Here is a 15,518-nt window from a genome sequence, read left to right as displayed (position 1 = left end):
CCAATTTACTTTCTAGTCCCATTTGAGATCTCTTGTTTTAGGTTTCCAACAAGAAGGAGGAGTTAACAAAGTCAACTAAAAGGACAAAGACATAGAGAGTCAAAATCAAGACTTGTAACCCCTTGTTTGGACCTGTGCATCTCAAATAAAGACACCATGAAACATCTCTTGGAAATGAAGATGCAACTCATTGAAGAAGTAGGACTCTCATATGCTAGCTCCTCCCCCACTACCTTCCAATGTCTAAGAACTTAGTCTAGCCCTATCACCGGAGACACCCCTTAGAAATGAAGGGTAGATGAGCTAGTAAAATGACATGTAAGTCGGTGTGAGGTGCTTGATACATAGATGCATTGATTTCCCAAATTTTTTTTAATTAGCACTTGCGCATTGGTACTGACTTGTTGGTGAAAATGGGAAATTTGAAGATTGATGCTCCCTATGATATGATTGAAGTGTTCTTTGAGTTGTTATGGAAGAAAATGGCCATCAAAAGGCTACAAAAGGGGAGTCTTTAAAAAAAATTATAGAGGACTAGTACGATGACGGATTTGAATCCACATCAAGAAGCCTTAGTATGTAGCCATATCATAAAGGCAATCATTCGTTCATGCTACATTATGGTCTGAGTTATATATATCGTTGACCTTTGATAGTACCTAGAAAGTGTCACCAGGTTGGTACGTGTTTTGTTTATTGGTGCCTCTACCCTAATACTCTTTGGGCAAAGTCCATATGAACGCGGTATAACTTAGGTGAGCGATGTGTCCCATCTCAATGATCTTAAACGCCACTTATGACGCTGAATTATACTTGAGCGTCTTCTCGTTGAAAAGAAATGAAGTCTCGAAGGCATTACAAACAAAAAAACACTATTTGTAATTTGTAATCTGTAATTTGCAGTGTATTTCTTTCACGACTAATCACCATCTTCTTCGAAACCGAACGGCCCTAAGTTCTACTGTGACGAGTGACAGAGAGAGGCTCAAACCAAGCAGCTCCTGGCAGACGCAGGTACGTCTGTGCTGTTAAGCTAAGGATTTTACGCGACTGGCTCTGTTTTGCATGCAATTCTTGCAAGCCATGTACTGTAACACAGAGCATTTCACTCCTTCCTGTACGCATTTCTTGTAGAACTGTGTTGGTCTTGCACTAGAGCCTTTCTTGCATCGTCTCAGAAAGCGTGTTCCACGTGTGTTGCTCCGACCGTCATGTTGTCAATGGCGTGTAAAGTATCTGTTGCAGCATTGCGGAAAGGGTTTCCAGGCTGTGCAGGTGGCGTTTTGCATTCTGGAGTAATGTACCGCAGTAAGGAGAGCTGAATTCTAATAGTTAAGGAATGCTGATGGTTACGTCCGTCCTCTCCTTTTCTCAACTTGTCTGGAGCGTCAAGACGTTATACAAAAAGATCCAAGTTACATGTTTCCTAGATTTTGTATGTGTCCTAGATTTTCTATCAAGGGTATCAATGACATTGTGCCTGTTTTCTCCAACTCATGTATGTCAAGTGGTATTTAGCACTGCACAGTTGAGAAACAATTTAGGCTATACATGCAATGGTATGATTTTTCCATGAAGTGACAGAAATGAGACGAGGTTTTAAGAAGAAACAATACCGTGGCTTCATGGGAAACTTGTCTTTGTGGTTTCATGTGGAAGCGGGCCTTTGATTTCTCAAGGAGACAACTTACAAACAAGCTGTAGTTACAGAGAAGGACATATGGTTTGGCACACCTGGTTGCTATTTAGTGAAAAAGGGTCTATGTCCATGTTTGAGGTGGAGAGAACCAAAGCAGGAAGGTGTTGTACAAGTGTGTTTCTTGTCTGGTATGCTGTGGTGTAATGAGAAACAACTTGGGAGTCATAAGAGCATTAGATCTATCATGGTGTGTTTGCTCATTGAGGGAAAGCCTATGGGTAGTTGCACGGCACTGATCAGGAGAGAAATCATTTATGTGCAAGATTCACAATGCTTTTCATGAGATTTTGTTTAGACTTTGTAAAGGCCTTGTTTGGCTGATGAGATATCTAATGAGGTTCAGTTTGAGGTGGAAGACCTTGAATGAAGTTCTTGCCTCAGAGCAGATATTGGTAAACAAGAATGGAAGATTCAAAGTGAAGGTTTATGTTGCTACCTTGTTAAGTGGAGAAAGCATTTGCAGATGGATACAAAGTGGATGAATAGGGTGACGAGATTTACCTTAGGTTTTGTAGCTTTACCATGAAGCTTTTGGATTGGATCCTATCCTTGAAAGAGCTCATTTAGGTACAGTGCAAAGGCAACATCTGGAATATAACTTGAAACTCAAGAAGCGTTCTTATGCTCTATAGTTATAGGCATGCTTTGTGGATCTAAAAGTCGCTTAGAGATCTTTCCCAAGGTATTATGTGCTAGTACATGTGTTGTTGGGACTTCTATGATCTGAGTTCTAGAGGTGCGAACTCTTTGGAAGTGTTGATTGGATTCATAATTAGTGGCTCCTTGATTGAACTAAATAGTTTGACCAACTTCAGAAGGGTGCCAATTGGTAAGGCTAGGTTCAAACGGAGGCGGCAACATTGCAAACTATGACCAACCTTCCGCCTCCTTTGAATGAACAATAAAGCCGGAGGCACAATGTGCTACAAGAAGGTAAATAGGTTTTTTCTTAGTGCCAAGGCTCTTCTGAGGGGGAGGGGTCCGTAGAAAGAGGGTAGGTCTAGCGGAAAGAGAAGGGAAGTCTCAACCATATGGGAGATGCCATATCAAAAGCACTGCCCTTTGATATATCTTTGCCGCCGCTCGTCTGAACCCAACCTAAGTTCTGGAAAAGTTTTCTAGCAAGTTTGTAACTTGGAAAGTTTTTAGCCAATTGGCATTGCATGGGAGATTTGGTAATGATTAAAAGGCTATTTGCAATAGTTTGTATCATCAAAACTTTATCAATGCTCTATATTTTGATTATGTAGTTGATTGTGTTAATAAATGATCAAATTCATAGTTTTCTTAAATTTTATTTTTCTTTTGGTCTCTATTTGTCTCAGAGACAAGCAATGGAGGATGTTTGTATTTTTTCAAGAGGGGTTATGCGATAGCCCTTTGTTTTGGTGAGGTATTACTGTAAATTCTCTCTATATATAAGCCTTAACCCCAGTGTATCATGGTATTACCCTATTGTGTGTTAGTGGTGTGGTAAAGAGATCATCAAGTGTATAGGATTGTATGTGGACAATGTACTTGATAGTTGTTGATAGTGATGAACTTGATAAAACATGTTTTTGGGCATTAATGGAATTGATACATAAAACCTCATCCTTGGAAAGAGCATTCCAAGACAATTCATTTGGTTGTAAACATAATGATGATCCATGATATACTCGACAACCATACTAGATGACTCGCCATTGCTGATGTGTCAAAATCAAACCATAGATGTTGAATTTCAATTATCATAAAACTTGGTTTTGTCAAATTAGCCAAAAGGTTCGTTTTGATTTTGAATAAAAATGCTACTTTGAAAATGAAAGCTTACTTTTTCTTTTTGCTTTTCCCCTATTCTTGGCAAGCTAAAAACGGGTCAATTGTGGTGGTTTGGGTGGCAGTTGCACACAAAGTATTGCTACAGAATTGCAAGGTTTTTGCTTGCTATTTGGCACTCTTTTGGCACCCTCCTTAAAGATTGATTAGCTTGCGGTGCCCGCTTTTCACTAGGATCAAAGAATGTTGTCATGAGGATGTTTACATGTGGTGGGAAAACTCAAGTTTATAAGTTTTATGTGTAAATATTCCTGGTTCTTTTGGCATGCTGTACATTGCATAAATTATGTGGGACATGGGCATGCCCATCAATGGCGAAGGTTTAGTGAGAAAATATCTAGAGATCAACTGATATTCAATATGCAGGTTTTAAGTGCACAATTGGTATTTGTGGGCTTTTTGGAGCTTACTGCTATAGGTGTCTCATGGAAAAATTAATGCTGACAACTTTCTTGGAAGTTTCAAGGGCTCTAGGCCACTAAAGCTTGGAAAGAGTCCAATTATGTAAAAGTATGCTTTCTCCCGGAAAGTGAACATGGAAAAGTTGAAATGTGCAAAAATTGGGGGTGATTTGTGAGGTTTTGGGAGAGATTGTGGCAGCTCGAAGAGAAATGTGAGCAATAAGAGTGGTTGTGGCCATTGAGATGACGGCTGTGGCAGTTTTCCACAGCTTTGTGGATTTTTTCTCTCTCTTTTGACTAGTGTGCTTGCGAAGGTGGAGTGTTCTTTGTGAGAGTGGTAGCATAAGAAGATGCACGTGAGCAAACATTGATGGCAAGAGGAGGAACTTATTTCAATGATGAAAGGAAGCTGATACAAGGTTCAACCCCTGCATGTACTATGTTGTCTAGCTGTGTGAAGGCATCATGAGTGAGGGAGAAAAAGTCAACGATTAAAGTGATGTCTATTAGTTGACAATGAGGCCTAAAAATAGGGAAGATGACCTCAAAACCTCTAGGACAATGTTCCGGGCTGAAAACATAGGTGGGGCCCCAAAATAGGGATAAAGGATAAAATGACCAATAAGTGACCAAACAACCAGATTTGGATAGAGCTCTTATGCCCCTCACTAAATAACCCTCACAATTAGAGAAGCTCGCGATGAAGTGTAGCAATGATACCATGTGAGATGCTAGTGCAAGGGGGTGCCTGCGAGCAAGAAGAGAGACACTAATCACAACAACAGAAATGCATCTTAATGATGAAAGAAAGTTGATACAAGGCTCAGCTGCTGTACATGCTATAGGGTATAGTTGTGGTGAGGGTGTTTTGGAGGAGAAGTTGAGAGATAGAAGAAGTCAATGACTAAAGTGATGCTTACTAACTATCCTAATGACTTTAAGGCACTTTAGGGTGTGGGCAATAGGTTCTATAAATATGATTTAGGGCTCAATTGTGCGAAACTTTTTGCACGATGGCTCTTGGACTCTAGACTTGGCAGTTCTGTCCACACATTGGGATAGTCCTACATACTTGGGGGATGGAAGATGTGATGAGTGTCATAACCATGTCCTTTGTCTGATGATCTTTTCAAGGGAGACTGATGCATCCTGAATCTCCTTCATTGTATTGATGCGATACTTCATGGTGGGGGAATCTGCAGTGCAGATAGCTTTCATAGCCTCATCTTGAGGGTCATTCAATGTGCAAATGCCTTGACTTGGTAAGGAGTGGGTGCTTGAATTGAGTCTGTCCTAGAGGATTGTTGGATTTGTAGAAGAACCATTGCAGGGATACATAGTAAGCCCAGGGCGACAGGTTGTAATGAAATCCCATAGGTCAAAAGTGTTGAGGATGGCCTCGATCTTGCAGGACCAAATGGTGTATTTTGTCCATCTTGCTTGTGGTTAGGGGAAATGCTGGGATCACACTTGCACTTGGGGTGCCATAAGGGTGAGGCTAGGAACAAACATCTCAAAAGGGGAAAGGTGAATGAAAACGTGAATGGATGGGGAGGGGAGGGAGGCTAGGCATGGTCTGCATACCGATCCGTGTTATGATCATGTCTCAATCCTTGTTTATCACAGTGGTCATTGTGACAATCCTCCTGATCTTGCGGTCTTCACAATGATCCTCGTGCTCTCAGCAATCTTCATGGTGGTCCTTACAGTCTCCGTTGTTCTTTCAATCCAAACAGTCTTGACAGCATAGCAGTTTGATATCTTTGGTCCTTCAAAATCTGCAAAGTGAAGACCACATTTGAGGAAGACTGCTGCCAAAAATCACAAGTTGAGTGCTCCATGAAGCCTCTACACAGACAAGCACATTCAAGCTGAGAACAGGGCTGAAGGGAGGGAAAATGCAGCAGGCTGGGATCTGTGAAGAGAGAAGTAGTGAATTTAGAGAAAGAAGGAACAAAATCTGCACTGATCTCAGGCCGGATAAAAGGCTGCTACAGTCAGCCCCTGAACACTGCTGGATTGCATCATTGAGGGTGCCATTATGTGGCAGAGAGTGAAGAGAATGCACGCGATGGAGGTGACTGAATCTGCTGAATGTCCAGCTCAAAAATGCAGCAGCATATATAGGCATGAATCCCGAAACTGGATGACCTGCTGCCTTATAAGTAAAAGCAGAAAAAACAGTCTGACATAAGTAAATAATGCTGAAATACCTGGCTGCCTAGCTCCCATGTGGCAGGCTGACAAATATGCCTCAAATCTGGGTGGACAGGATGTCTGGAATGTCCATGATTGGCTAGAAATGACCATGATCTGATGGGCAACACAAATGCACAAATAGAGTGCTAGATCTCTTACCTGAATAAAACAATGCTGAAATACTGGCTGCCTGGTTGCTATGTGGCTGATGTACAAATGTGCCTCAAATCTGTGCAGATGGGATGGCTGGAAATGTCCATGACTGACTGGAAATGACCATGATTTGGTGGGCAGCACAAATGCACACATGCAAAACACTAATGAAGAGTGCTGAAGCTACTTGGTAGTCATTAGAGTCTTATGGAGCTCACAACCAAGCCTAGTTGAATTCAGTTCATGCTCTAAACAGATTCATACGATCTGTATAGTATGATTGTACTAGTATGATTCGTACGGTTGGTGTATGATGTTCATGTCCATCATAAAACAGTGACCCAAACAACACACCCTCCTTATAAAAAAGGGGTCCCTATGCATTTGTTCTCACACTTTTCTTGATCTCTCTGGATTCTTGAATCTACCTCTACCAATATTCCTCCTCCTTTAGGGTCATCCTCTCCCTCTGCCACTCCATCTTCCACTTTCATCTATATCTACATCTATCTCTTTCTCTCTATCACTACTTAATACCTCTTCTCCCTCTCCCTTGTGAAGATAAGCTAGGGTTTTTTTAATGAGAAAACATAGAATGTACAAATAGGACTAAAACCGAACAACTCAGACAAAAACGCAAAACACAAAACTCAAAAATACAAAAACACAAACACAAACAAACGAAGAAAGAGAACTCTGAAGTGAATGAATTAGTGCTGTAAATGAAGGAAAGAGTGCATAGAATGCTCAAAGGTAGTCAAAGTGTGACGTCCATCGGAGACGGATCTTGAGTGTTGTAACCACTAGTCGGAGCTGAAAGAGTGCTGAATGTGGAAGGGCAACAGGCTGGTGACCAAAACACAGCAGTTTGGAGACTGAAATCTGGTGGATGCAGCAATGTAGATTACCAAGGTTGTAAATAGTAGGTGCTAGCTGAGAAGGGTATGGAGGATGTACATGCATGCACTGTCATAAATGCAAGCTGGTTGAAGCAGATGACGATGCTGATCAGCAGGGTGGCTAGCTGGGACAGCAAACGTAGTAGTTGTGGGGCAGTAAATGTTAGCTTGTCACCTTTACTGTTGTCAGTTTGAGCTCCTGTTAGAGTTTGACGGTCTGGAGGCTGAAATCCGGTAAACGCAATAGTGTAGATTACCACGGTTGTAAACAATAGGGTGCTAGTTGAGAAGGGTATGGAGGATGTACATGCATGCACTGCCATAAATGCAAGCCGGCTGAAGCAGATGACGATGCTAATCAGTAGGGCGGTTAGCTGGGACAACTAACGTAGCAATTGTAGGGCAGTAAATGTTAGCTTGTCACCTTTACTATTGTTAGTCCGAGCTTCTGTTAGAGTTTGACGGAGATATGGGGGCTTTGACATTTTAGCATGCATTTCTCTTGTTTTAGGCCCTTTCCCTATATGTGTCAGTTGGTTTACACCTCTAGTCAGTCACAGACCCTCTCGGATACCGACATTATTTGTGGTATTTTTTCATGTAGTCAAACTGCATTTGTTGCAATCTTGTGGCCTATTTTAGGAGGCAAGCCATAATTAGGGCCTATTTATGCAAGTCGGCTAAATTTGGGGATCTTTAGCTATTTATAGATGGTCCCTTCTCACTTTGATTATTATCTTTTGCAAGTTGCTTTTGCGACTCCGAGCATACTCCTTTGTCTTCAGTGGGCTCTCAAATTCACGCGGCGCTTGATCGCAGTTTTTAGGCAGCAAATAGTACTTTGGACGAGAGGAGAGGAGGAGGAGCGATCCGGGAGAATTTTGAGTAGATATCCTTGGGTTTTACTCTCCTTTCGGAGTCAGCGGAACCATCAAATTTGCGATTTGAGCAATGAGTATAAGCTAGTGTTCGGTGCAAGTTTTTGGGTATAACAGGCATAGCAGCTAAGAAACGCGCTACTTTTAGTTTGAAACTTATGAAATGTTTCTTAAAGTGCGAAACGTTTTTGAGAGTAAAAAAATGTGGGTGTTTTTTTTTTCTTGGTAAGTTGGAATCCCAAACATGGGTTTTTTGATAAAAACTACTGGGCAATGTTAAACATGATGATGGTGATGTGTATGATCCATGAGGGCTCAAGATTTTGAATGAGAGATTGATTTTTTTTTTGATTTTTTTTGATTTTTTAAAGTTATTGGACTTTGTCAATCTAGTATCTATACTTGTCTTAAGAGCTGATTATTATACGACTTTAGTCTTATTGATGAGTTATTTGTGATATATTATGATTCATTCTTGATTTTAACATTTTGTTAGTTTGTTTTGAAATGAGAATCATGATGTTGCAACTTGACTCAGTTCATATTGTAGATAGGCTATTTACATATTTATTTCAATTTTTTGTGTATGATATATATGAATCATAATGTTGGAGTTCTAAACCATAGTATAGCTTGTCTAAAGACTAACTTTGACATTATTGACAAGTCAATAATGGATCATGGATATGTAATGTATTATTCTCAATTGAAATGAGAATCATGATGTTGCAACTTGACTCAGACCAAATTGTAGATAGGCTATTTACATGTTTATTTTGATTTTCTTTGTATGATATATATGAATCATAATGTTTAAGTTTTAAACCATAGTATAGCTTGTCCAAAGACTAATTGGACATAAGTGACAAGTCAATAATGGATCATGGATATGTAACGTATTATTCTCAATTGACTCTATTATCACTCAAGCTCAATTGGCCATTCTTTGTTTAAGAGATAGTTCCATAGAGGTTTAGAACATCTTTCCCTAGTTAAAACTATTAAAAATCCCTATATAAAAGAACCCACGTTTTTTTATTTCATCCCTCTTGAAAGAAACTTAGGAAACACGCTTCTAACCTTTCGTTTCTAAATGTTTTTGACTTTTCTAGCTGCTATGATAATTGGGAGCTCCAGGAGATCAAATGCTTGGAGATTGCTTTCAAGTAGTAGTAGATATTGTCTAGATAATCCAAGAATCATTTGTCTTGGAGTTTAGCTATCAAACGATTAGCTTATGACTACTATGATAACTAGGAATCATAGGGTTGAAGTGTGTTTGGAGTCCCATATAAGGCTTTTGTTTTTCTTCTCAGGTTCTATCAATATATAGTGCTCTTGGAAGAAGTACTTGGGCTTTTTCTACCAAGAAATTGTCTAAATGTATTGACATTTGGATTGTTTGGACTCTTTTGTCTTGGATGTCCAGCAGAGTTTACATGTAATACATGGAGAGTTTAAATCATTGGGCTTTGGCTTTATCTTGTGTAAAGGCATTGGTAGACTTGGCAGAAGGTTTTATGATTGATTCACGATGTATGGACATATCTTGAAGAGAACTTGATTCCCCACATTCTTGGGATTCACTTGAATCTCGTACCTATTCTTTTTTTTCTCTTCTATCTCCTATTCTCTACTTTCTTTTCTCTCTTTAATCCCCGGTGGATACGATCTTTGGACTATGTTGGGTGTAAAGGCTCTTACCCTACTCCTGTGTATATATTACTTTACACATGTGAATACACCCTTGTGGGTGTAAGTGTACCGTATCCTAAGTATACGTATTTTTTTAAATTCTATATGTACCACACTAGTACACACGTATCCCTAGACTCTTCACTCTCTCATTGCATTGAACAATTGCACACACCTCGATTGACACATATTTCTTGAGTGCTTCCTCTCGCCCTCTTCAAACTGGTATTAGAGCATTGGAAAATGTGTCTATGCTCTCAAGGATCAGAATTGGCAGTCATTGTTAGTCTGACCAGCAGTCGTGACCAGCAGGCATAGTCAACAATCAGGCGTGACATTTCGTATCTAGGCATCAGCTGTTGGGAGCAGCTGACAGCCATGAACTACAGTAGGTGAGATGTGTGGCAGTAGCGACAACGTTTAAAGCACGCACGATTCGATGAACAAGCTTGTAGGCAAGAAATGTGCAATCAGCAGGCTACAGGTAGCAGCCGATACGTGTAGCTAACACATCAGGGGTCAATGGTTGGGCCGTTCATCATTTTTCTTGACATTTTTTGACAATTTCTAATTCATTCCTGTAGGCAGCCCCCTTGTTCATTAACGGGGGTTCACGTGCGCAAGCATAGAGCCCATATCTGTGTAGATATATGCCTGAAAATTTGGGGCTTCTCCTGGATTTGATGGTGGTCAGAACAGTGACATTTGACCCAGAAATTGCAGACATTGTGCGTATTTACCTTGGAAATTTTGGGGCTTTTTATGTACAAGTGAAATTTTACTCAGCTAAGTCAGTTTCATTGTAATTTGTGCACTTTTGGACCTCAAAATTTGGGGGTTTTGCAGAATTTGTGAAATTTCTGCAATATTTACCCATATTTGGCACTCGAGATGATGTATTGACGCAATTGGGGCAGATTCATTGTAAAAATGTTGGGGCTCTTCGCATCAGTGATGCATTTTTAGCTGATTTGTGCTTTGACAGTGAAATTACAGCAAATTCACTGCTAAGTGGGGAGAAATTTGGACTAGGCATGTTTCAAATGTTATAAAAGGGCAGCTTCTCTTGGTACATGTATTGCTAAATGCTCATTATGTAGTGAAACTGTGATATATACAGCATTGGGTTATTGCATTTGGGCATTATGGTGATGTATTACTGAAGTGGGAGCTGTCATTTATTCAAATGTATCAGATTTGATTCATGTATATGCTGTAATCAGTACTTGAGACTGAAATTGCAGCAAAACAATCTTCTTCTTGGACACCTTTCGAAGTACAAGTGCGTGTACTCGTTGTTATATTCAGCAACCTTGCTATTGGTTGAAAGTATTTGGCATTTTATTGCAATCTTTTATTGATGAAGATGGTTGGCAGTGTATCTATATCTGACACAAAGAATCTCTTTGAGATTTGTAAATTTGATGGCAATGACTTTGATCTTTGGAAAGATTGTATGTAGGGTATACTTTTTCTAAAGGATTGTGATGATGCTTTGGCAGAACATAAGCCCGTTGCTTTGTCAGATGAGAATTGGGCTAAAATGAATAAAAAAGGCATTACTTACGTTAAAATGGTTGTCACAGATGAGATCTTGGTTGATATCAAGGGACTTACTATTGCTTATGCTATTTGGGAGAAACTCAAGGCTATGCATGAGAATACAACTACTGTCAATCAAGTACATCTCATGTGAAAGTTGGTCAACTAAAGCTTGATGAGTCTAAGTTTGCTTCCTTAGAGCATTTAAATGCTTTCACTGGTATTTTGATTGAGTTACAGGATGAAAGCTTGCCAGCTTTTGATCCCAAACTGAGGGCTATCTTCTTGCTTATGCTCCTAGACAGTGGTATAAAAAGTTTGATGTCTTAATGCTCTCACATGGGTTTAAAAGAAGTAATGCAGATTACTGCTTATACATAAAGAAGGTTGAAGATGGAAGACTTATTATACTTGTGCTTTATGTAGATGATATGCTTGTTGCTAGTAAGCATAAAAGCCAAGTTAATGCATTGAAAAGACAACTGAATTTAGCCTTTTCCATGAAGGATTTGGGTGCAGTTGAACACATCTTGGATATGCATGTGACAAGAGATAGAGAGCAACAACTCTAATTTCTCTCACAAGAAAAGCACATCAACAAAGTAGTTGATCGTTTTTCTATAATAGATGTTAAGCCACTTGGTGTTGCTTTACTACCATACCTGAAGCTTAGCAAGGTAGATTGCCCAAAAGATGATAAGGCAGTGAGCTCTATGAAGGGTGTTTCTTATTCTTCAACATGTGGTTCACTTATAAATGCTATGGTTGGTACCTTAAGGGCACACAAAGAAAATGTATTTGCCGTGGAAAGGGTTTTCAACTCCAAAGGTCTTGTTTGACTGGTCTGCAGAGGCCTACATCGTATTCGTAGAGACATTCAATGTGAGGCTTGTCCACATTTGTGAGTTGCCTCTTGACGAGGTTAATGTAGAGGCCCACTCATCATAGCCGAGCAGATGAGTACGTGTTTGGATTGTGGACAGTGGAGCTACACATCACATGACTCCTATAGAGGACATCTTTTGAACCCGAGTCCTTGTAGCCGGGCGGATCCACGTAGGAAACAACTCCTCGGTCAAGATCCAAGCTTAAGGTTGCTCAGTTTTGCCATTGACAAGGGTCCGGATTTGGCTTCGCTAGAAAATGTATACTATGTCTCTTAGCTTGGGGTGAACTTGTTATCTGTTTAGCAGCTTTGCTGGTTGGGGCAAGCGGTTTTCTTTACAGCGACAATAGTCGAAGTCCTTGATTTGCAGACTGGTTTAATGATTGCTCACTGTGAGGCACAACCTAATGACCTATATCCCATGATTCATTTTCTTACCGAGCTGACAGTTGAGGGCTTTGTGTTCCATAGCTTTCATGCATTTGTCACATCTTGGGAGCCTACAAACAATGAACGTCTTTGGCATTTCTGTCTAGGGCATCTTGGCTATGCCTCTCTTTATGAGTTGTCTTTTGAGAGAGTTGAGGGTCTTTCTCGCTTGAAGCTAGCTCGAGATGTCTATAAAGCATGTCAGATCGGAAAGCAACACCATATTCCATTCCCTTAGAAATCTACACACAGAGCTGAGGCGTCTCTTAGATTGATTCACGTTGATCTTTGTGGGCCAACATCCGTTGCCGCCTTAAATGGCGCGTTGTGCTTTTTTTTGATAATGAATGATCATTTGAGATACATGTGGGTGTACTTCCTCAAGTATAAATCTGATGCTTTCACATATTTCTCTGCTTGCGTGCCATTGGTTTATAATCAGATAGGTCGTCGTGTTGGTTAGATGAGGAGTGATAGCGTTAGTGAGTTAATCTTTCACGAGTTTTTCGAGTTTCTACAGTAGCATGGCATCTCTCGCGAGCTCACCTTTACCAACTTCCCCTATTAGAATGGAGTCGTAGAGCGTAGGAACCCGACAATCATGGAAATGGCATGCTCTATGTTGTTCGTAGTAGAGCTCCTTGAGCGCCTTTGGGTTGAGGCTGCTAACACTGCGGTTTACATTCTCAACCGATGCTCAACTACGGCTCTTTCTCAAAAGACCCCGTACAAGGATTTTTTTGGCTTTCGGCTTGTCATATCCCATTTTAGAGTCTTTGGGTGTTGTGCATACACAAATGTGCCTGATGATAAAATAGGAAAGCTCACTCCTCGAGCTAATCTCCTTATCTTTGTCGAATATTTCTTTGAAGCGAAAGCCTACTGTTTGTTTGATCCTCAAATAAACAAGGTGATTGTTAGAAGGAACGTCATCTTTGACAAGAGGGATATCATGTAGTTCTTTGTATCGGATGTCGATCCAATTCCTCCTTTAACATCATTGGAGATCGTGCCTACTGAGCATGGTCTAGTACTCGCTCTTGACCTACCTGCGAATTCTTTAGCTCCTAGGTCCCCTCTGCGAGACCTGTTACCTCACTGTACTAGCAGACCATGCAGGATTCGGGGATCTTACTATTGGATTTCACTTTGGAGGGACCTAGAAGATCTGTTTGGCTTGCATCTCAGGCATCATTTGGGTCTTTGTTTACAATTGATTACATAGTGCATTCTGAGGTGGAGACATGGCAGGAGGCTCTTTAGCAATCTCAATGGTGAGAGGCCATGGAGAAGGAGCTAGAGAGTATTAACCGAAATGAGACTTAGAAATTGGGGGATCATCCGAGCCACAAGAATATCAAGACGAAGTGGATTTTTAGGACCAAGCTAAAGGGTGATGGGACTTTAGACAAGTACAAGGCTTGCCTTGTCGTACAAGGGTTTTGATAGAAGTATGACATTAATTATAAAGAGACCTTCGCACCTACTGCGTGATTGACATCTTTTTGGTTATTGCTCACGCTAGTGCTCACGATGGTTGGTCAATACATCAGATGGATGTGAAGAGTTCCTTTTTGAATGGTTATCTGGAGTAGTAAGTCTATGTGGAGCAGTTACCAGGATTTCCTTTTGTGAACTCGAGGGATAAGATATTCTGCTTGCAGAAAGCCCTTTATGGGCTAAAGGAAGCACTGCAATCTTGGTTGCATAGGATAGACGAGTTCTTACAGGCTCACGAAGATACCATTTTACCCCTTATGACCCGAACTTAATGTTCGATCCATTGCAGAGTAGGTCAGCTACATTCTGTTGTATGTTAATGACTTACTCATCATGGGCTCAGATTCTGTTGCTATAGCAGAAATCAAGGCAAAGCTTAGTGCTACATTTGAGATGACAGACCTCGGTTTGTTGTCTTACTTCTTGGGGATGGAGATAGTTCGATTTGGGTGTTGTATTTTTGTGTCACTGCAAAAATACACACTTCAACTCGTAGATCAGTTTACTACGGATTAGACATGGTCAGTGGCTATGTCTCTCGATCCTATTGTCAACTTGTCGAAGGACATCCTAGGTTGGCCCTTTGATCCGCATACCTATAGGTCTATTGTAGGACAACTTCTTTGGTTAATTCATACTAGGCCAAACTTAGCTTACTCAGTTAGCATTTTGAGTCGGTATTTCACAACACCTAGGATATCACATTGGATTTTATGACTTTGTGTGTTGTGTTATTTATAGTGTACTTACTCTTATGGCCTTACTTATGGTTCTGCTTTATTTCGCATGGGTATACTGATTTTGATTGGGCAGGAGATCTTGACACCTGACATTCCCATAGCGGCTACCTCTTCGCCTTGGGGACGGCTTCGATTTCTTGGTCCAGTCATAAAGCAAGAGACAATGGTGGCTTCCACAGCCGAGGTTGAGTATTGGGTTCTCTTCGACGGCACCACCGAGGCGATCCACCCGAGGAGCTTACTGGCGACGCTTCACTTTTCTTGTTACTCTCCTACCATTGTCTATTGCGACAACCTGAGTGTCATTGCCCTTGCAGACAATCTGATCATCACACCACGGAGGCAACATGTGGGAGTCCACTTATACTTTTTCAAAGAGCAGGTTGAGCTAGGCACTATCTGCCTAGAGTTTGTGCCTTCATCAGACAATTTTGCAGACATTTTGACCAAAGCTGTCAACCAGACAATTCTTTAATACCTTCTACCTAGGATTGTCTTGGGGATACCCTTTCCTACTTCTTCAAATTGATAGGGAGAGAGTACTTCCCTCTTGCTTTTCCTTCGAGTTTGAGAGGCGGCGACTATTTCTCTTGATGGTGACGGTGATGATGCTTACAGTTTTTAGACGTTCATTCATTCATTTATTTCTTTGTATTGTACTTATGGACATTTGTAATTT

General features: G+C 40.6%; 1 protein-coding gene across 2 annotated transcripts in view; it reads left to right on the top strand.

The window, feature by feature from the left end:
- The first annotated feature begins 860 nt into the window (after nucleotides 1–860).
- LOC148033497 (pathogenesis-related homeodomain protein-like) overlaps nucleotides 861–15,518 on the top strand; it is a 105,112-nt gene continuing 90,454 nt past the window's right edge. Inside the window, exons 1-2 of one of the 2 annotated variants that reach the window (XM_087681438.1) lie at nucleotides 861–1,014; nucleotides 3,025–3,092. The gene's annotated coding sequence lies outside the window, so the exon portion shown is untranslated. The remainder of the gene's footprint in view (nucleotides 1,015–3,024; nucleotides 3,093–15,518) is intronic. The other variant, XM_087681439.1, reaches the window with a different exon arrangement.

This window comes from Lygodium microphyllum, chromosome 7, assembly GCF_053477565.2.
Source record: "Lygodium microphyllum isolate KBCC chromosome 7, Lygodium_microphyllum_v1.1.10, whole genome shotgun sequence".
Lineage (NCBI taxonomy): Eukaryota > Viridiplantae > Streptophyta > Polypodiopsida > Schizaeales > Lygodiaceae > Lygodium > Lygodium microphyllum.
This window is presented reverse-complemented; position numbering and strand designations above follow the sequence as displayed.